We start from the raw sequence: 23,224 nt of genomic DNA on the forward strand, positions 1-23,224 counted from the left end.
AAGGAAAAGAAAGAGGACAACAAAGTGAAACAGTCAGCACTTCTATTGCAACTTCGTATTTCGTCGTCCTAACGTAGTCTACACTGCTATCTGCCCAGCAGCTAGCCAGCTAGCAAACGTCCACCGTCTACCGAATAGCAGCACTGTAGAAACTATTACACTCAACTGAACGACTTGATTAGTGTAGTGTTAGCTAGCTACATAGTTGTCTTTGCTGTCTTCGTATCCAAGATAATTGTGTAGTTTAGAGCGTGTAGTCTTAGAGTGATTATCTTAATTTACCGAGGTTAGCTAGCCAGCTATTTGTCGTCCTTAACGTAGGAGACACTGCTAGCTAGCCAACAGCTAGCCAACGTCTACTGAATACAACTTCCGCACTCAACAACCCGGTCGCATTCCGCTTCGCTCCACAGGTAGTATCACATTTTTCATTTCATTTCATTACAGCACAACGGTTTGATTTGTTTGATCGTAGCTAGCTACATAGCTAGCTACATAGCCGTCTGTGTATCAAAGATAATTGTGTAGTCTAGAGTGATTTTCTAGGTTAGCTAGCCAGCTATTGTCGTTCTTTTAACGCAACGTAACGTAATCAACACTGCTAGCTAGCCAGCTAGCCCCCGAATAGCAGCACTGTAGAAACTATTACACTCAACGGAACGACTTGATTAGTGTAGTGTCAACAACGCAGCCACTGCCAGCTAGCCTACAAAGTCAACAACGCAGCCACTGCCAGCTAGCCTACTTCAGCAGTACTGTATCATTTTAATCATTTTAGTCAATAAGATTCTTGCTACGTAAGCTTAACTTTCTGAACATACGAGACGTGTAGTCCACTTGTCATTCCAATCTCCTTGCATTAGCGTAGCCTCTTCTGTAGCCTGTCAACTATGTGTCTGTCTATCCCTGTTCTCTCCTCTCTGCACAGACCATAGAAACGCTCCACACCGCGTGGCCGCGGCCACCCTAATCTGGTGGTCCCAGCGCGCACGGCCCACGTGGAGTTCCAGGTCTCCGGTAGCCTCTGGAACTGCCGATCTGCGGCCAACAAGGCAGAGTTCATCTCAGCCTATGCGTCCCTCCAGTCCCTCGACTTCTTGGCACTGACAGAAACATGGATCACCACAGATAACACTGCTACTCCTACTGCTCTCTCTTCGTCCGCCCACGTGTTCTCGCACACCCCGAGAGCTTCTGGTCAGCGGGGTGGTGGCACCGGGATCCTCATCTCTCCCAAGTGGTCATTCTCTCTTTCTCCCCTTACCCATCTGTCTATCGCCTCCTTTGAATTTCATGCTGTCACAGTTACCAGCCCTTTCAAGCTTAACATCCTTATCATTTATCGCCCTCCAGGTCCCCTCGGAGAGTTCATCAATGAGCTTGATGCTTTGATAAGCACCTTTCCTGAGGACGGCTCACCTCTCACAGTTCTGGGCGACTTTAACCTCCCCACGTCTACCTTTGACTCATTCCTCTCTGCCTCCTTCTTTCCACTCCTCTACTCTTTTGACCTCACCCTCTCACCTTCCCCCCCTACTCACAAGGCAGGCAATACGCTCGACCTCATCTTTACTAGATGCTGTTCTTCCACTAACCTCATTGCAACTCCCCTCCAAGTCTCCGACCACTACCTTGTATCCTTTTCCCTCTCGCTCTCATCCAACACTTCCCACACTGCCCCTACTCGGATGGTATCGCGCCGTCCCAACCTTCGCTCTCTCTCCCCCGCTACTCTCTCCTCTTCCATCCTATCATCTCTTCCCTCTGCTCAAACCTATCTCCTGATTCTGCCTCCTCAACCCTCCTCTCCTCCCTTTCTGCATCCTTTGACTCTCTATGTCCCCTATCTTCCAGGCCGGCTCGGTCCTTCCCTCCCGCTCCGTGCCTTGACGACTCATTGCGAGCTCACAGAACAGGGCTCCGGGCAGCCGAGCGGAAATGGAGGAAAACTCGCCTCCCTGCGGACCTGGCATCCTTTCACTCCCTCCTCTCTACATTTTCCTCCTCTGTCTCTGCTGCTAAAGCCACTTTCTACCACTCTAAATTCCAAGCATCTGCCTCTAACCCTAGGAAGCTCTTTGCCACCTTCTCCTCCCTCCTGAATCCCCCCCCCCTCCTCCCTCTCTGCAGATAACTTCGTCAACCATTTTGAAAAGAAGGTCGACGACATCCGATCCTCGTTTGCTAAGTCAAACGACACCGCTGGTTCTGCTCACACTACCCTACCCTGTGCTCTGACCTCTTTCTCCCCTCTCTCTCCAGATGAAATCTCGCGTCTCGTGACGGCCGGCTGCCCAACAACCAGCCCGCTCGACCCTATCCCCTCTTCTCCAGACCATTTCCGGAGACCTTCTCCCTTACCTCACCTCGCTCATCAACTTATCCCTGACCGCTGGCTACGTCCCTTCCGTCTTCAAGAGAGCGAGAGTTGCACCCCTTCTGAAAAAACCTACACTCGATCCCTCCGATGTCAACAACTACAGACCAGTATCCCTTCTTTCTTTTCTCTCCAAAACTCTTGAATGTGCCGTCCTTGGTCAGCTCTCCCGCTATCTCTCTCAGAATGACCTTCTTGATCCAAATCAGTCAGGTTTCAAGACTAGTCATTCAACTGAGACTGCTCTTCTCTGTATCACGGAGGCGCTCCGCACCCCTAAAGCTAACTCTCTCTCCTCTGCTCTCATCCTTCTAGACCTATCGGCTGCCTTCGATACTGTGAACCATCAGATCCTCCTCTCCACCCTCTCCGAGTTGGTCATCTCCGGCGCGGCCTATGCTTGGATTGCGTCCTACCTGACAGGTCGCTCCTATCAGGTGGCGTGGCGAGAATCTGTCTCATCACCACGCGCTCTCACCACTGGTGTCCCCCAGGGCTCTGTTCTAGGCCCTCTCCTATTCTCGCTATACACCAAGTCACTTGGCTCTGTCATAACCTCACATGGTCTCTCCTATCATTGCTATGCAGACGACACACAATTAATCTTCTCCTTTCCCCCTTCTGATGACCAGGTGGCGAATCGCATCTCTGCATGTCTGGCAGACATATCAGTGTGGATGATGGATCACCACCTCAAGCTGAACTTCGGCAAGACGGAGCTGCTCTTCCTCCCGGGGAAGGACTGCCCGTTCCATGATCTCGCCATCACGGTTGACAATTCCATTGTGTCCTCCTCCCAGAGCGCTAAGAACCTTGGCGTGATCCTGGACAACACCCTGTCGTTCTCAACTAACATCAAGGCGGTGGCCCGTTCCTGTAGGTTCATGCTCTACAACATCCGCAGAGTATGACCCTGCCTCACACAGGAAGCGGCGCAGGTCCTAATCCAGGCACTTGTCATCTCCCGTCTGGATTACTGCAACTCGCTGTTGGCTGGGCTCCCTGCCTGTGCCATTAAACCCCTACAACTCATCCAGAACGCCGCAGCCCGTCTAGTGTTCAACCTTCCCAAGTACTCTCACGTCACCCCGCTCCTCCGCTCTCTCCACTGGCTTCCAGTTGAAGCTCGCATCCGCTACAAGACCATGGTGCTTGCCTACGGAGCTGTGAGGGGAACGGCACCTCAGTACCTCCAGGCTCTGATCAGGCCCTACACCCAAATAAGGGCACTGCGTTCATCCACCTCTGGCCTGCTCGCCTTCCTACCACTGAGGAAGTACAGTTCCCGCTCAGCCCAGTCAAAACTGTTCGCTGCTCTGGCTCCCAATGGTGGAACAAACTCCCTCACGACGCCAGGACAGCGGAGTCAATCACCACCTTCCGGAGACACCTGAAACCCCACCTCTTTAAGGAATACCTAGGATAGGATAAAGTAATCCTTCTCACCCCCCTTAAAAGATTTAGATGCACTATTGTAAAGTGGCTGTTCCACTGGATGTCATAAGGTGAATGCACCAATTTGTAAGTCGCTCTGGATAAGAGCGTCTGCTAAATGACTTAAATGTAAATGTAAATGTAATGCTATGTGCGCTACGAATTGCACGATCGTTTATTTATTTGTTGTTTGACCTCAATAAATATATGGAACTCTACTCACGCTGCGCTTTGGTCCACTCATAACGAACGTGACAAGAGGAGAATTAGAATAATGATCCAGGTGAAGGAAAACATCTTCAGAAAATATATCCCATTAATTGACAAAGCCAGAGATGAAAATGATATTCAAATAGTAGCTATTTTATTATTGCCTGTCTCAAATTGTAAAACACAGATTAACAGAAAGATATTGAATAATCCTGTCATCAAAGCAGACAGTTTCCAGTAGGAAGAAATCAGTGGTGGTCAGTGCCGTTTAAGATGAGAAAGGACGATTTCTTTCCTTTTTCTTTCATTTTCTTTCTATTACAGCATATTGGATGACTGTCATTCATATTCCATTCACCCAGTTCAATGCAACGTCGATAGGTTTAGGCTACTACATGATACTCAAATTTTCCCTATACCCATCATGAGGTTGCTACAACATAGCCTGTGAATGAAAGTTTACAATGTAGGTGCACTCAGGTCGAGAGACAAGTTTGGATAGACAGTGACATTCAATAACGCCTTGCACACTCTTGCCTGCATCTAGCTGATATAGGATGTAGCCATTAGTCCAACAGTTGCAAACAAAAGTTCTATTGGACAAATTCAAGTATGTTTACGCCTGTTTTGTTCCATTTGAGAAACGTTTAACAAAATTGGCGGAATTAATAACCCCTGATCACGTGTAAACACACAGCCACTTTGTATTCCTTCTCGCATCCATGCTCTCTCCTCCTCTCACCTCTCACCAGCAGGGCACGTGGAATATGGCATAATCTTTTATAGCAATACTGCAGAGAGACATGGACAGAATCCCCGCCTGCCTGTCTCTCAACTGGACCAATCCACACAGACACTACAGTATAACACATACACACCACACGCAACACATTCTCTGAGGTGAATACTGAGAAGCAAAGGCCTCTAGGATAAACAACAGAGAGATATGAAGGGTGGAATAGGGAGAGAAAAGAACAGAGCTGATTTTTCTTTCAGCTCAACTAGGGAGAGCAACCACAAGCCTGGGTTAATGACTGTGCAAACACAGAGACTTGAAGGACACAGTTTGAGACCTATTTTCATTTATCCAGAGGCGAGGGACAGACACAGAGAGGGACAGACACAGTGGGGATGTCTCATCACACTGCTTTATTGAAATAACACAGGCTTGCCTACTAGCTCTCACTGCGTTATTAATGAATTAAGATATTTTTACAACCTTGAGCTGCTTTTACGTCTTGCAACAGCCTCACATACATTTTGAAAATCATAATGAAAAAGCAATCAACTCCAGAACTTCCACAAAATGCCAACTGAATTCCTGGAAACATTTTAGTCACTTAGCAGATGCTCTTATCCAGAGCGACTTACACTAGCAATAGTGGATCAGACCACACGGAAAAGGAGAGGCTGAAAATAATACTGCTTCAAAAGGACTGATCTCACTGTGAGCTTTTGGAAGAATGACAGGTGCTGTTCCCTGGCAACACACCACTCTTTGGGTTTTACTAAACAATGGCCTCTATTGTTTCTATGGCTGGAGTGTGTTTCAGCACCAAGGACTGTGTACGTCTCTTTAAATCACACACACACACACCCACACGCACACGCACACACACAAACACACACACACTCACAAACAAAACACATGTTAGTCTAGTGGTAGGGATTATCCCTGACTTTTTCCCAGATCATGAACCTGATGCTTTTCAATGACAGCTGTATTGCTGAAGGTATGGACAGTACATTAGTGGAACGGCCCCTGTGCGTAGTGTGATCCCTGTAATAGGTCTGTAGTCCTTCCACCCTGCCCCCTTCAATAGCCTTCGTCTTCAGTCACACCATCAAAGTGCCACTGCCCTCTTTCATTTTCCTTTGTAGTGGGCGGCAGTGGCATTTACTTTATTTTAGCGCCATGGCCAGCCCCTGCTGTGCCTCACCCTCAGATGGGAACCAGGCTCCAGCCTTGCATGCTTATAACAACTATATAGCCTTGCGTGAGACACATGGCCCCAGGAACCTCCTGGGGTAGGCCTATTTGGTTGCATGTAGTCTGGTCCCCCCTACTGTCAATAGTGGTCATGAGTATCCTAACAATATAATTACTTTTAGCCCCATAGCCATAAAAAAATGTATTACAGATTATAAACAACAGCGGTCCTCCAGTAGCTTTCTTCATCACTCGATAGTATTTCATTGCCAGACATGTTTGTTAATTGCTGTTTACTTTGTATAACGAATCTGTAATGCTAGGCTACTGCATGCGCTTCACAATCTGTGAATAAGGGCCTTGTGATTCCCCCACGAGAGCACACATGCACAGTTGTTACCCATTTCTGCTGTTACAGTCGGCCACATAAAATGATAACAAAATAATCGCAATCGTTTTAGGTGGAAAAGTACACATTTCCTGACTCCGAGTATGTGCGATAAAAACAGCTAATTTGGACGTACGCTTTCAATACAACTAAAAATGTGTCAACAAATTGCGGATTTCTCAATTGCTCTTTGACTGACAACGGAGCCAAGCCCGTTTTTTTTGTCCAGATTTCCAGTTCTAGGCTGTAGGGGGAGAGAGTGGGAGAAGGCAAACTAGTTTCAATGTATGGAATCACTTAGAACATTTAAGATTTTAGATAAACTTTCACTTTAATAAACATTTCATTTTATTTGACCTTTGTGTGTGCCTATTTCCAAAAATAAATACACACACACTCCATTACTCTTGCTGCAGTCTTCCTTTCAGTATATGGTACAGTGCATAGTACTGCACAAACCATTTGGGAATGGATTGGAGGACAGTGTCTGTAAAAGCCATAAATAGTGTTGGAGAGTGAGGGGATGACTAAAGCAGAGTGACAGAAGTGTAGGTCAACAGCAACATCCCATTTCATCATCATAATAGTATTCTGCTAAGGGATGAAAAACTGCCTCTCCACCGGTCTTCCTTTCACACCAAACCCAATCACCATGGGTGTGTTGGGAATGATGGATCACCTGAGGCGCTGAGAGATGCTAAGGGTAAAATACGAGTCTGGATTTGCCTTTATGGCATCTACGCTTGTAGGAATCCAACTTGTCCAGACAGCGATTTGGCTCCTTGATAACCTAGCGCTATTTCTACTAGTGTTTAATAAAATGTCAAAAAACAAAGTGTTATTCAAATGGAGTTTGATGATTTAATGCAGTGTAATGTAGCACCTTGAGATGTGAACACTTGTTTAAGACCCATTAGAGCTATGGTAAAAAACAACAACCGTAGAGTAGTTTGTAATACTTAAACTAAAGCCAAGAATTCACAGAGTAGTGCTGTTTTACTACCAGTTGGATAACATAAACTAAACTTTAGTTTTTCCTAAGACCTTTATTATGTTAGAAAAGAGGTACCTAATGGTGAATAATTACATTGAATCAAATCCTAAGGTCACTGTCTAAAGTGGGTTTTTACACACCTTTGTAAGGGTTTTCTTCTGGTGAAAGAGAGGTGGACCAAAATGCAGCGTGGTGGTTATTCATGTTTTTAATAAAGACGACTATACATGAACAGACTATACAAAACAAGAAAAGTGAAACCTAAACAGTCCTATCTTGTGCAAACACAGAGACAGGAACAATCACCCACAAAACCCAACACAAAACAGGCTACCTAAATATGGTTCCCAATCAGAGACAATGACTAACACCTGCCTCTGATTGAGAACCATATCAGGCCAAACCATAGAAATAGACAAACCAGACACACAACATAGAATGCCCACCCAGCTCACGTCCTGACCAACACTAAAACAAGGAAAACACATACGAACGATGGACAGAACATGACAGCCTTAAAAAACACAATAATTGGAATGGAGTTTTTATCTGTTTTAATCAGAGAAACTGTGCTTTATTACTGTTTTCTTGTATGATTGGAAACCCAAATCTTCTGTGGCTATATTCTGAAGGCAATCTGGCTAGTCCCAGCAAACTGGGAACATACGCTAATGCTAATTGCTATTAGTTGGCTAGCTAATAAATGTACTGAGTCAGCTAGCTAACACAGCCTGATGCCAGTGTTGGTGTAGGCCTTCATGAGCATGGTGCTTGTGCAACAGTATCTTCTGATTCAAAGACGAATAGACAAAGCATGAATATGTTGGCGACAAGTAAGACACATTTAATGTAGCCAAAGATTATAGGTTCACCTAAGAAACAATGACCAACACTTTGGACCCTAAACTGTCACAATAACTCCTCCCTAGCATTTTAATTTGTTGTCATGTCAACACTGTATTCAATGTGCCCACTATTATATTCTAACTATAGAATTATAATAATCATTCTATTTCCATGATTCTAACAGTTCACCCAAATGTTTTCATCTACCTGGCAAGTCAAATCATAATTGCAACATTTGGTTAAAAATAAGGCCTAGTTTTGTTTCCCATACCTACGTGGCATTGTGAAAATGATTTCAAATGAGAAATGATCTCAAATGCACAAACATTTTTGGGGTTGAAATGAACAGAATAAACCAATCAGAATGGAGAAAGACCCATTGAAATCACTTAGAATGTATATATTGCTATCATAAGTGTAACGGCGTTCGTCTGTTGAATGAAGAGAGTCGGACCGAAATGCAGCGTGTAGGTTACTCATGACTTAAATGAAAGAATAGCGGTACATTAAATAACTTAAAGAAGAAAACAACAAATGGAACGTGAAACCTATTACAGCCTATCTGGTGACTACAACACAGAGACAGGTACAAACACCCACGAAATACAAAGCGAACTCAGGCTACCTAAATACGGTTAACAAACCGAGACAATGAGAATCACCTGACTCCAATTGAGAACCGCCTCAGGCAGCCAGGCCTAACAACACCCCTAATCAGCCGCGATCCCAAATAATACAAACCCCAATACGAATACAACATATAAACCCATGTCACACCCTAGCCTACCCAAACATATAACAAAACCACAAAATACAATGACCAAGGCATGACAGAACCCCCCCCCCCCCCCAAGGTGCGGACTCCCGGACGCACCTCAAGAGCATAGGGAGGGTCCGGGTGGGCGTCTGTCCATGGTGGCGGTTCTGGCTCGGGACGTGGACCCCACTCCATTAATGTCCTATTTCCTCCCTTTCGCGTCCTGGGATAATCCACCTTCTCCGCCGACCATGGCCTAATAGTCCTCACCCAGATCCCCACATAACTGAGGAGCAGCTCGTGACAGAGGGGCAGCTCGGGACAGAGGGGCAGCTCGGGACAGAGGGGCATCTCAGGACAGAGGGGCATCTCGGGACAGAGGGGCATCTCGGGACAGAGGGGCATCTCGGGACAGAGGGGCAGCTCGGGACAGAGGGGCAGCTCGGGACAGAAGCAGCCCGGGACTGAGGGGAAGCCCGGTACTGAGGGGAAGCCCAGTACTGAGAGGAAGCCCAGTACTGAGAGGAAGCCCAGTACTGAGAGGAAGCCCAGTACTGAGAGGAAGCTCAGGCAGGTAGTAGGCTCCGGTAAATCCTGGCTGGCTGGTGGAACTGGAAGATTCAGGTTGACTGGCAGATCTGGAAGAGACTGGTTGTCTGGCAGATCTGGAAGAGACTGGTTGTCTGGCGGCGCTGGGCTGACTGGCGGCACTGGCGGCGCTGGGCAGACTGGGAGCACAGGCGGCGCTGGGCAGACTGGGAGCACTGGCGGCGCTGGGCAGACTGGGAGCACTGGCGGCGCTGGGCAGACTGGGAGCACTGGCGGCGCTGGGCAGACTGGGAGCACTGGTGGCGCTGGGCAGACTGGCGGCACTGGGCAGACTGGTGGCACTGGCGGCGCTGGGCAGACGGGAGACTCCGGCAGCGCAGGAGAGGAGAAAGGCTCTGGCTGCGCTAAACAGGCGAGAGACTCCGACAGCGCAGGAGAGGAGAAAAGTGCTGGCTGCGCTGAACAGGCGAGGCGCACTGGAGGCCTGGTGCGTGGTGCTGGAACTGGTGGTACTGGCGCGAGGACACCCACAGGAAGCCTGGTGCGGGGAGCTGCTACCGGAGGACTGGTGTGTAGAGGTGGCTCTGGATAGACCGGACCGTGCAGGTGCACTGGAGCTCTTGAGCACCGAGCCTGCCCAAGCTTACCTGGCTCGATGCTCACTCTAGCCCGGCCAATAGGAAGGGCTGGTATGTGCCGCACCTGGCTCTGCACCCGCACTGGAAACACTGTGCGCTCCATAGCATAACACGGTGCCTGCCCGGTCTCTCTAGCCCAACGGTGAGCACAGGGAGTTTGCGCAGGTCTCCTACCTGGCATAACCATTCTCCCTGCTAGCCCCCCCCCCAATAATTTTTTTGGGTTGCTTTTCCGGCTTCCAACCGTGTCGCCGTGCTGCCTCCTCATACCAGCGCCTCTCCGCTTTAGCCGCATCTATTTCTTCCTTGGGACGGCAATATTCTCCCGGCTGCGCCCAGGGTCCTTTTCCGTCTAATATCATCTCCCAAGACCAGAAGTCCTTATATTGCTGCTCCTCACAATTAACAGGGAGAGTAGGCTCAGGTCTGACTCCTGACTCAGCCACTCTCTCTCTGCGCTCTCCCCCAATAAATATTTGGGGGTTACTTTCGGTTTTCGCTCTGCGTCGCCGTGTTTTCCTTTTAGACTCCATTCGTCTATAGCCCTCTTCGCACTGCTGAAGCGAATCCCAGGCGGGCGCCTGCACTCTCTCTGGGTCGGCCGCCCACCTGTCGATTTCTTCCCACGTCGTATACTCCATGCCTTTACCTTCCATAACGTCCTCCTTTAGCTCCTGCCAGTTATCTACGTCATTGCCAGTTACACGCTGCTCGGTCCGTGAGAGGTGGGTGTTTCTGTAACGGCGTTCGTCTGTTGAATGAAGAGAGTCGGACCGAAATGCAGCGTGTAGGTTACTCATGACTTAAATGAAAGAATAGCGGTACATGAAATAACTTAAAGAAGAAAACAACAAACGGAACGTGAAACCTATTACAGCCTATCTGGTGACTACAACACAGAGACAGGTACAAACACCCACGAAATACAAAGCGAACTCAGGCTACCTAAATACGGTTCCCAATCAGAGACAACAAAAAGCACCTGACTCTAATTGAGAATCGCCTCAGGCAGCCAAGCCTAACAACACCCCTAATCAGCCGCGATCCCAAATAATACAAACCCCAATACGAATACAACATATAAACCCATGTCACACCCTGGCCTGCCCAAACATATAACAAAACCACAAAATACAATGACCAAGGCGTGACAATAAGACCATAAAGCAAATTTAGAACTACTTAGAATTATTCAAAAACATAAAATACTGTCAAATACCGTATCAAAAACATAAAGTACTGTGATATGATATTTTGGCCATATCACCCAGCCCTAAAGGTGCTATATAAATCCAAACCATTATTACCTGCCCACCTATCCTCACGAGGTGGCACTGAACAGGTAAGGCCTAGCATATACAGAATGATGCAGTATATACAAACTAATTCTTTGCAACCCCAATGAATGCCAACTGTCTTGGCTCAAACAATAGCAGAAACCTAGGCATAGGTATTTAAAATTTTGTATAGTGATCAGAATATTATAGTTTCTGCTCTGTGTTTCTGTCTAGACTATATATTGGGTACAGACAGTACTTGTCTAATATCCATGTTCCCTGTGTTTCTCGCTCTTGTCAGGGGCAGGATTTATTTCCTCTACTTCTCCCTGGGCCAGCCTCTGGTCATGGTTAGGACCGGCATCAGCCCTGTGGTGGTCATGGTGAGCCCAAAACACAGCCAAGACCTGGCCCAGCTCCTGCTGTCCACCATAAGGCTCATCAAGACAGTGAGGAACCGAGGACACATGGTGCGAGCAGATCACCAACAGAACTGTTACCCCCATCATTCAGGTTTCTGTTCCTATGCTTATGTTGCTACTGTAGGTATCTCTAGGTTGTCTAACTGGTTGTCTAACAGGCCTAACTGATGACAGAGGTTCCACAAGAAGGATAGGTTGCAGCACAGTAATGTGACGATCAATAAAAGGTTGGTACCAGCATTAACAACCACTTGCAGCAACTCTACTGACACTGGATGTTGTCTTTGGGGTTGGGGTTGGGGTTTTTCTGCCATCTGCATGTGTTTATCCTGAACTGCATTAGGCTGATCAAGTGAAATTTGCATCATGGTCAACAGGTCAAGCTTCCACCAGTTGAAGCCAAGGTTGCATAAAGGTTGCTGAATGGGCATAGGCTACCCATGAAAGGTACTTAAGCACTGAACGTTTATTTTTCTGTTGTGATCATTTTACTATGCGGTATGAGCCAATAGAGGAGGCTTGCATTGATGGAGCTGTTAGCCTCTTGGCCTAGCCCAAGGCTTTAGTGATAGATGCCTCTACATCAGCCACTCAACAAAAGCTAGTAGCCATCAGAGAGTGAGTATGTGCCTTGCTTCCCTTTGAATTTAAATCATCACCTCTGATGGCTACCCCACTAGATCCCAATGGTACATAATGCTATCTGCTTGTCACTACAGCACTAACTTATACACTATGAAACACATAAGATATAGCGTTAACAAATCATGACTCAAGAGGTGGAGTTTTCTTTAGATTGATGAGATAATGCTCACAGAGAGAGGGGGGGAGAGAGAGAGTGAGTCATAACTGTAACTCTAAAGGCTCATGATGCCATCCTTCAGTCTCCAAGGGGGGAGGGGAGGAATCATCCATGGAGATGAAACTCACAGACCAAAACATGGCAACTCAACAGTAGCCTTAGAATTGTCCCAAAGGTTTTTCATACAAATACAAATAGACTGGGTTTTAGGCAGATCCTGGTGAGAACATGTTTGACAAGTTAACATGACTAGTATACCTTGACAGTTACAGACATAACAACAGTTGTGTATCACATGTTGTTGGGGAATAGTATCATGAAGGATGTGAGGATGTTTGTGTCTAATGAAAATGAGGCAGGTGGTAGCTGTTATATTACCCTAGAGTTATAGTGAGTTCTTCTCTGCTTATGAGTGCAAGATAAACAAAAAGGAGAGGAGAAAAAATCATCTTTGCTGAATAAATTCCAATTCCTCTTTTGCTGACACACACTACACTTAAACTGCTTTGAGGGCAATACCATTCATCACATAACAAAACATCCATAAGCTCTTTATCTGCTAGTTCTAGCCAAGTACTAAACTCAAAATAAATTAGGCTATAGTGCAATAAAGCAAGATGAGAGTTTTTCTCATTTTTTTTTATTTTATGCCAATTTATGTTTATGGAAAGTCTCTGAACATGCATAGTCAAACTGAATTAGAGATGATATAGAAAGTTCTTCATCAATCTTCAGAAACATTAGTATTTGGCAGGTAGCCGAGTGGTTAGAGCGTTGGGCCAGTAACTCAAAGGTTGTTGGATCAAATCCCTGAGCTGACAAGGTAAAAATCTGTTGTTTTGGCCCTGAGCAAGGCAGTTAACCCACTGTTCCCTGGGCGTTGTGGATGTCAACTAAGACAGCTCCCTGCACCTCTCTAATTCAGAGGGGTTGGGTTAAATGCGGAAGACACATTTCAGTTGAATACATTCAGTTGGACAACTGACAAGGTATCCCCCTTTCCTTATTCATACTGAAGCTTCTGATTGATTGGATGTGGGTATGCACAGCCTACGTTCAGCAGAAATAACAGGGGGAAATCTTCAGCTGCCCTGTATGATGATGAATCTTTTCGGCTCAAACACTTTTCAAATCAGAACCTCGAAATCCCTCACAAAATTATTCCACTGTCACAAAGGAAACAAGGTGATTGCCACATTATTTTGGAGATTGGAAACCCTAATTGGTCTACACGGACAAGTTCTTGCTTGGTTTAGATCTTATCTGTCGGAAATATATAAGTTTGTATCTGTGTATGGTTTGTCCCTTGATAAATTCAAGTTTCAAGGTTCACGCTTCAAGGTTCCGATTAAGGACCACTATTGTTTTCACTATAGAGGCTACCGCTTGGTGATGTCATTCAGAAACACACTGTCAACTTTCACTGCTATGTAGACGACCCACAGCTGTACATTTCGATGAAACTTGGTGAAGCCCCAAAATTGTCTACCTTAGAAGCCTGTGTTTCAGACATAAGGAAGTGAATGGTTGGACATGTTTTATTTTTAAACTCAGACAAAACAAAGACAATTCATCTCAATGGTTGTACAGTCATCTCAAATAAAACCGTGAAGGACCTTGGCGTTACTCTTGACCCTGATCTCTCTTTTGGCAAGCTTTTTTCTTTCATGTCTCAGTCTCCAGTATCTATGCTGCAATAGTCTATGTGCCGGGGCTAAAGTCGGTTCTATCTGGTGTAATTCTCCTATCTGGTGATCTTAAGTTCCCTCTCTGTCTCTCTCTCTCTCTCTCTCTCTCTCTCTCTCTCTCTCTCTCTCTCTCGGAGTGCATGCTGGGAGTGAGTCGTCAAGCAGGAGTGATTGTGAGAGCGAATGGAATTTCTTTTCACTCTATTGGGTTTTGGTATGTATATATATATATATATATTGATTAGTTTAGTTGTTTTAATGGTATCTTGTTTAACTATCACTAAGCACGTATAGGGGTGGTGGGATCTTTGAGGTTGGTTTTTCGCGAGGGCACAACCAGTGGGTGGGGCTGGTTGCAATGGCCACTCGCGGAAGTGTAGAGTTTGAAAAACTTCGTCGGAGGCATGGAGTAAAGATTCCTGCTGCGGCCGGGTGTTCAGTGGAAGAATGTAGCTTGGCTGTGGGTGCTATCATTGGGTATGATAGCATCAAATCAGCCTCAAGGATGAACAGCGCTGTAGTGATATTCTTAGATTCAATTGAAAAGGTGAATAAGATAGTTGAGAGGGGTGTTGTGTTGCGGGAGACACAGACACCGGTATTTCCGCTTATGAATCCGGCGAAGAAAGTTATACTTTCTAACGTGCCACCATTTGTTAGAGATGAAATGTTGGAGCGAGGTTTTAAGGTTGATGGATTTGATTATGTCTTCTGTGCATCTACTGAATCAATGAAATGCTTTGGCTGTGGAAGAGAGGGGCATTTAGTGCGTAGTTGTCCCGAGAATGAGCGCGCTGAGCCTGGTAGTAGCTCTAGTGCGGGTGAAACTAACGCACCACCGCGAAGGGATGAACATGCTAAGGGTGCAGGGGAAGGGAGAAGGTGGGCAGATGTGATTGGAAAAGTAGGAGAGGAAGGCATTGTGGATACGTGGGCAATTGTGGTAGATCAGAACAAAGAGGGAGGGGAAACAGTAGGTGAGATTGCGACTGCCGTCGCTGAGGTGGTGCTGGAAAATGAAATTGGAGGTCAAGAGGAGATTGAAATAACGGAAAAGGAAGCGGATGTTTTCAAAATACAGAGGAGTAAAAGGAAGAATTTAGGGGGTGGTGAAGGGTCTAATTCTAAGAGAAAGGTAGAGATTGATAAATCAGTTGAAGATGAACAAGTTGTAGAGATGGTGGAGTTTTCTTCTGGGGAGGATAGCGAGAGTGAGTCATCTGACGCGTCACAAAAATATAGTGAGATAAATGGGGTGGAAGGGAGGTATGGGATCGAGAAGATACGTCAATTTCTGAAGTTGACAAAAGGGAAGAAATATATGCAGGATTACAATGTAACTGATTTTTTCCCTGAACATGAATTGTTTATTGAATCAGCAAAGTTTCTGATGTCAAAAATTACAGGGGGAAGTTTAAAAAGCCCTGAAATTGCTAGACTCAAGAAAGTGGTCACGAGAGAGATAAGTGATGTAAATTCTAAAGAAAATTAAAGAGTTCAGTTGCAGTTTTAACTCTGTAAAGAGATGTGGTGGCTGTATCTTCCTCTGTATATTTTTTTCATCCATGAGCAGTTTTAAGATTTCTTCTTTAAACGTAAATGGGGCAAGAGATGGTAAAAAAAGAGCCATGGTGTATGAGTTAATTAGGGGAAAGGGAAGTGACATACATTTTCTACAAGAAACGCATAGTAATTTGGAAAATTAAGTTATGTGGCAACAGGTGTGGGGGGGGACAGTGGTGTGTAGTCATAAAAACTCAAAGTGGGGGTGTGGTTATTTTGTTCTCAAAAGGGTTTTTGCCTTTGTCATATGAGGTTGAAGAGGTAGTTGAGGGGAGGTTATTAAAAGTTAGAGCAAGGTATGAAAACATCACTATGTGTCTGATAAATGTATATGCCCCAGTGGTGACAGTTGAGAGGGTATGTTTTTTAGAGACATTATCAAATACCATTGAGCAATGTAACAAAGAAGATTATTTATTTATTGCTGCACAGTTAGCGATTTAGATAGAAATCACCAAGAACCTCATATAGCCTCAAGGACTTTTTTGAAACGCCTCATTGTAACACATGAACTGTGTGATATTTGGCGGAGTCAACATGGAGGAACAAGGCAGTACACCTGGGAGCATTTGAGAGAGAACATCATCTCTATGGCCAGGTTAGATAGGTTTTATGTTTTTGAGCATCAATCCCAGGTCTGTAAATCAAGTGTGATAACCCCAGTGGGATTTTCTGGTCATTGTTTAATAACAGAGGTGGTGTTCATTAACGATGTAAAACCCAAAAGCGCATACTGGCATTTTAATATAACTTTATTGAGTGATGCTCACTTCAGGAAATGTTTCATTTTTTTCTGGGAGAGGTGGAGGTCTCAAAAGGCCAGTTTTGTATCCCTTCAACAGTGGTGGGATATAGGGAAAATCCAGATTCAACAATTGTGTAAGCAATACATGAGAAATGTCACCAAGGATATCACCAGATCAATGAAAGCCCTAGAGTTTGAAATAGTGGAACTCATGACGTTGGTTGAGACTACAGGAGATCGAGGCCATACTCAGGCCCTCAAGAGGAGAAAAGCTGCATTGGCAGACCTGCTGGGTATCAGAGCACAGGGGGCATTGGTGAGAAGTAAGTTTCAGGGAATATCTGAAATGGATGTCTCATCCAAATTTTTCTTTGGTTTAGAGAAAAAGAATGGACAAAGAAAAATTATTCATTGTCTCAAATCAGCTGTTGGACAAGAGCTCACTAGCCCTAGTGAAATTAGAAAGAGGGCAGTAGAGTTCTATGCTGAGCTCTACAAGTGTGAGTACAAAGAGGATACAACAGTGACACAGCAGTTCTTTGATGGGCTCCCAAAGGTGGCTGCAGAAGCTCAGGTTGAGCTTGAGCAACCATTGTCTTTGCAGGATTTATACACTGCATTAAAATGCATGGAAAATGGAAGGGCACCAGGCATTGATGGGCTTCCCATTGACTTTTTTAAGTCTTTTTGGGCTATGTTGGGAGAGGATTGGTTAGAAGTAGTTAATGATAGTTTAACCGGAAGGTTACTACCAATAAGCTGCAGAAGGGCTGTTCTCACCCTACTGCCCAAAAAGGGTGACCCGAGGGAGGTGAAGAACTGGAGGCCGGTGGCTTTATTGTGCACTGATTATAAGATATTGTCAAAGGCTTTGTCCAACAGGCTGAGGGAGGTGATGGGGCAAATCATACATACGGATCAGTCCTACTGTTTTCCTGGCAGGCAGATAGGGGATAACATTTCTCTGATTCGTGATTTTTTTGGACGTCTCTATGGCTATTGATCAGGAAAAGGCATTTGACCAAGTTGAACATCAATATTTATGGCACACGTTTGAGGCGTTTGGGTTCAGCTCTGGTTTTATTGCCATGATAAAGGTGATATATGGTGACATTGGAAGTGTATTGAAAGTTAACGGTGGTTTGAGTGCTCCTTTTAAAGTGTGTAGAGGTATTAGACAGGGATGTTCTTTGTCAGGAATGTTATATGCCATTGCTATAGAGCCACTACTAAATAGCATTAGAAGTCGCATTGCAGGGGTGCACTTTTCAGAGGATATTCCTCCTATTCGTCTCTCAGCCTATGCTGATGATGTAGTTGTGTTAGTGAAAAATCAAGCAGAGGTGGATAGCTTGAGTCTAATGGTTGATCGTTTTAGGGGAATATCCTCTGCAAAGGTAAATTGGGAAAAGAGTTGTGCTTTACAGATTGGAGAATGTTCTGGAGGGATCATGGCTTTGCCAGGGGGGCTAGAATGGTGTAAGGGAGGTTTTAAGCATCTTGGAGTGTACCTAGGAGATGAGGGGACTATGGGAAAAATTGGAGTGGGGTGGTTGAAATGGTGGGAGGGAGGATGAGGAGATGGCGTTGGTTACTATCTCGCATGTCATATAGGGGGCGCACTATTATAGTTAACAATGTGATTGCCTCTGCACTGTAGCATCGGTTGTCAGTTTTAGAACCACCATCTGGCCTTCTGACCAATTTCCCAGTCCCTGCAGAAAAACAACATCCCCACAGCATGATGCTCTCACCACCATGCTTCACTGTGGGGATGCTGTTCTCGGGGTGATGAGAGGTGTTGGGTTTGTGCCAGACATAGCGTTTTCCTTGATGGCCAAAAACCTTCTTCCATATGTTTGAGGAGTCGCCCAAATCCCTTTTTGCGAACACCAAATGTGTTTGCTTATGTTTTTCTTTAAGCAATGGCTTTTTTTCTGGCCACTCTTCCATAAAGCCCAGCTCTGTGGAGTGTGCGGCTTAAAGTGTTCGTATGGACAGACTCCAATCTGCGCTGTGGAGCTTTGCAGCTCCTTCAGGGTTATCTTTGGGCTCTTTGTTGCCTCTCTGATTAATGCCCTCATTGCCTGGTCAGTGAGTTTTAGTGGGTGGCCCTCTCTTGGAATGTTTGTTGTGGTGACATATTCTTTCCATTTATTAATAATGGATTTAATGGCTCTCCGTGGGATGTTCAAAGTTTCCAATATTTTTTTATAACCCAACCCTGATCTGTACTTCTCCACAACTTTGTCCCTGACCTGTTTGGAGAGTTCCTTGGTCTTCATGGTGCCTCTTGCTTGGTGGTGCCACTTACATAGCGTTGTTGCAGACTCTGTCTTTCGAACAGGTGTATATATACTGAGATCATGTGGCAGATTATGTGACACTTAGATTGCACACAGGTGGACTTTATTTAACTAACTATATGTCTTCTGAAGGTAATTGGTTGCACCAGATGTTATTTAGGGGCTTCATAAGGAAGGGGGTGAATACATATGCACTCACCACTTTTCCATTTTTTTGAATTTTTTTAAACAAGTAATTTTTTTAATTTCACTTCACCAATTTGGACTATTTTGTTTGTCAATTACATGAAATCCAAATAAAAATCCATTTAAATTACAGGTTGTAATACAACAAAATAGGAAAAACGCCAAGGGGGATGAATACTTTTGCAAGGCACTGTAATACAATATTTACCATTCATTTCTATAAGGCATAGAATAGTATGAAACAACCAAAACAAACAGCAAATGCATCCAACACATTTGTAAAGTCACATGCTTGATGTAGTCATTACGTGCTATGAATATGGGACCAAATTCTTAACTTTAACACACATATTCATTTGTCCCCAGTACTTTTGGTCTCCTAAAATGGGGGTACAAAAAGTTCTGTAATTTCTAAACAAATGGATGAAAATACCATCAAATTAAAGCTGTCAGTCCACACTTCATCCTCATAGTCATTGTATCAAATCCAAAGTGCTGGAGTACAGAGCCAAAACAACAACAAATATGTCACTGTCCCAATACTTTTTGCAGCTCTCTACATATTCCAGACTCGGACATTGCTTGTTCTGATATTTCTTAATTAACATTTTGGGGGATTTGTGTGAATTGTTTGTATTGTTAGGTGTTACTGCAATGTTGGCGGTAGAAATATAAGCATTTCGCCGCACCTGCAATAACAAATATAATAGGGATAGGTGTCCCGCTGACGACCCTATTAACCCTATTAATTAACAACGTTTTGGAAGAAACAAGCCTGAAACCTTGAACATAGACTGTTGACATTTATTGGAAGCCATAGGAATTGCAATCTGGGCGCTAGAATTGCATAGCTTTGCAATATAAGAGTCTGGGACGTAAAAAATAATAATTCTGGTTGGTTTTTCTTTGGATTTTCGCCTACCACATCAATTGTATTATAGTCTCATACATTATTTAACATTTCCACAAACTTAAAAGTGTTTTCTATCCAATGCTACCAATTATATGCATATCTTGGCTTCTGGGCCTGAGTAACAGGCAGTAGATTAACAAACTACAGTTTTGGCAAGTCAGTAAGAACAACACAATACATTTTTCCAACAATTGTTTACAGACAGATTACTTCACTAATAACTCACTGTATCACAATTATAGTGGGTCAGAAGTTTACATACACTGTGCCTTTAAACAGCTTGGAAAATTCCAGAAAGGGATGTCAAGGCTTTAGAAGCTTCTGATAGGCTAATTGACATCATTTAAGTCAATTAGAGGTGTACCTGTGGATGTATTTCAAAGCCTACCTTCAAATTCAGTGCCTGACATCATGGGAAAATCTAAATAAATCAGCCAAGACCTCAGAATTGTTTTTGTAGATCTCCACAAGTCTGGTTCATCCTGGGGAGCAATTTCCAAATGCATGAAGGAACGACATTCAAATATTTCGGGTTCAAATGCCAGACTACGGTTTGCAACTGCACATGGGGACAAAGATCATACTTTTTGGAGAAATGTCCTCTGGTTTGATGAAATAAAAATAGAACTGTTTGGCCATAATGACCATTGTTATGTTTGGGGGAAAAAGGGGAAGCCTTGCAAGCCAAAGAACACCATCCCAACCGTGAAGCACGGGGGTGGCAGCATCATATTGTGGAGGTGCTTTGCTGCAGGAGGGACTGGTGCACTTCATATATTGAAGCAACATCTCAAGACATCAGTCAGGAAGTTAAAGCTTAGTTGCAAATGGGTCTTCCAAAAGGACAATGACCCCAAGCATACTTCCAAAGTTGTGGCAAAATGGCTTAAGAACAATAAAGTCAAGGTATTGGAGTGGCCATCACAAAGCCCTGACTTCAATCAAATCAAATCAAATCAAATATATTTGTAACATACCAATGGTTAGCAGATGTTAATGTGAGTGTACCGAAATGCTTGTGCTTCTAGTTCCGACAATGCAGTAATAACCAACGAGTAATCTAACCTAACAACTCCAAAACTACTACCTTATACACACAAGTGTAAAGAGATAAATAATATGTACATAAAGATATATGAATGATTTGTGGGAAGAACTGAAAAAGCGTGTGTGAGCAAGGAGGACTACAAATCTGACTCAGTTACACCAGCTCGTTCAGGGGGAATGGGCAGAAATTCACCCAACTTATTGTAGGATGCTTATGGAAAACTACCCAAAACGTTTGACCCAAGATAAACAATTTGAAGGCAATGCTACCAAATACTAATTGAGTGTATGTAAACTTCTGACCCACTGGAAATGTGATGAAAGAAATAAAAGCTGAAATAAATTATTCTCTCTACTATTATTCTGACATTTCACATTCTGAAAATAAAGTGGTGATCCTAACTGACCTAAGACAGGGAATTTGTACTAGGATTAAATGTCAGGAATTGTGAAAAACTGAGTTTAAATGTATTTGGCTAAGATGTATGTAAACTTCCAACTTCAACTGTATCTATAAAACTCCTGAGAAGAGAGGCACGGCAGGTCAGTGTACTCATGTCAGTTGAAAATACAGGAGGCATTAGCGTGCTTTAACACATAAACCAGGCAGAGCGCAGAATGAATGCTGCCTCCGGGCAGATGAAACACTCACATCAAAACACAACCATCCATCCCTTTCCAAATCAATTCAGTACTGAGGCGCGTAACAGACAGACAGAAAGGGCTGAAGCCATGCATACTCCTCCTGCTGCTGCCTCCACGCTGGGGCAATAATCTGAGCCCATGGAGTCACCAGACTGGCCAGTCCCATTTCAAATGCCACATTCATAACCTGGAGCCATTCTCACTGCTGCTGCTCTCAGCAACAGCAGGGAATAGTGCTGCAAGTGCTCTGCTTGTTCTGGCTGACAGACAATGATGACTGGCAATGTTGTGTCCGTCAGTTCACCAACAAACACACTACAGGTTCAGCAAACAGCTTGATTTCATTTAGCTCTCAGTGTGATACACATGTCCATTGTCTTACCTGTTTTATGTCTGTGTATTCTCCTCCTGAAAAAGAGGAAAGGATCTTTAAAATGACAAAGAAAATGTAAACATCCTAATTAACACCCTACCCATTTCAGGATTTGAAACAAAATATATATTTTTTTACTTGAAACTTGTCATAGTCATTGGCACACTAAACTGCATAGTGCTGTGAATGCCATCTTTCTGCATAAGTAAACTGAATTAAACTTTCAGCTGCATGAGTATGCATCATGAATATCAATTATTCCTAAAGTGGAGCTGTGGAAATGTGCAGGCAGTTCCATTGTGTGGGCTGATGGAAATGCACATGGGCAGTTAACATCACAGGTTAATGCTAGAACAAAGCCACCAGGAAAATACTTACTTTGGGGGTTGGGTGAATTGAGATGTATGGCAACATACACTGAATGTAGAAAATATAAGGATCACCTGCTCTTTCCATGACATAGACTGACCAGGTGAATCCAGGTGACAGCTATGATCACTTATTGATGTCACTTGTTAAATCTACTTCAATCAAGGGGAAGGAAAGGAGACAGATTAAAGAAGTATTTTTAAGCCTTGAGACAGTTGAGACATGGATTGTGTATTTGTGCCATTCAGAGGGTGAATGGGCAAGACGAAAGATTTAAGTGCCTTTGAACAGTGAATGGTACTAGGTGCCAGGTGCTTCAACACTGCTGGGTTTTCTCACAAACGTTTCCTGTGTGTATCAAGAATGGTCCACCACCCTAAGGACATCCAGGCAACGTGACACAACTGTGGAAAGCATTGAGTCAACATGGGCCAGCATCCCTGTTGTTAGGCTCTTATTTTTCTGAGTAAATAACTCACGGACACCAGAGAAGCTTTAACCACATTTCATTCTTCCCAAAGGTTCTGTACAGCTGTATTCAGACACCAAAACATTTCTCTCCATCACAGTTATATACATTCTACTTAAGACACACCTTCTCTCCAATCCTTACATCGTATGGTTCAACAGAAAGAGGGCAACAGGATACCAAACCCTTATTTCTCTCTGAATCTGTCCTCACCTGCTGACCTCAACCCCTCCTTCATCTAATCCACAGATGTCCATCTGTCTCCCCTGTATCAACACGGTGCTCTGCTCCCGTCC

General features: G+C 44.4%; 1 protein-coding gene across 1 annotated transcript in view; it reads right to left on the reverse strand.

Moving 5' to 3' along the window:
- Positions 1 to 23,224, reverse strand: part of LOC124031403 (rap1 GTPase-activating protein 1-like) — a 174,626-nt gene that overhangs the window by 95,098 nt on the left and 56,304 nt on the right. Inside the window, exon 2 of the mRNA XM_046342607.1 lies at positions 22,100 to 22,125. The gene's annotated coding sequence lies outside the window, so the exon portion shown is untranslated. The remainder of the gene's footprint in view (positions 1 to 22,099; positions 22,126 to 23,224) is intronic.

Source organism: Oncorhynchus gorbuscha, linkage group LG03, assembly GCF_021184085.1.
Source record: "Oncorhynchus gorbuscha isolate QuinsamMale2020 ecotype Even-year linkage group LG03, OgorEven_v1.0, whole genome shotgun sequence".
In the NCBI taxonomy this organism is placed as follows: domain Eukaryota; kingdom Metazoa; phylum Chordata; class Actinopteri; order Salmoniformes; family Salmonidae; genus Oncorhynchus; species Oncorhynchus gorbuscha.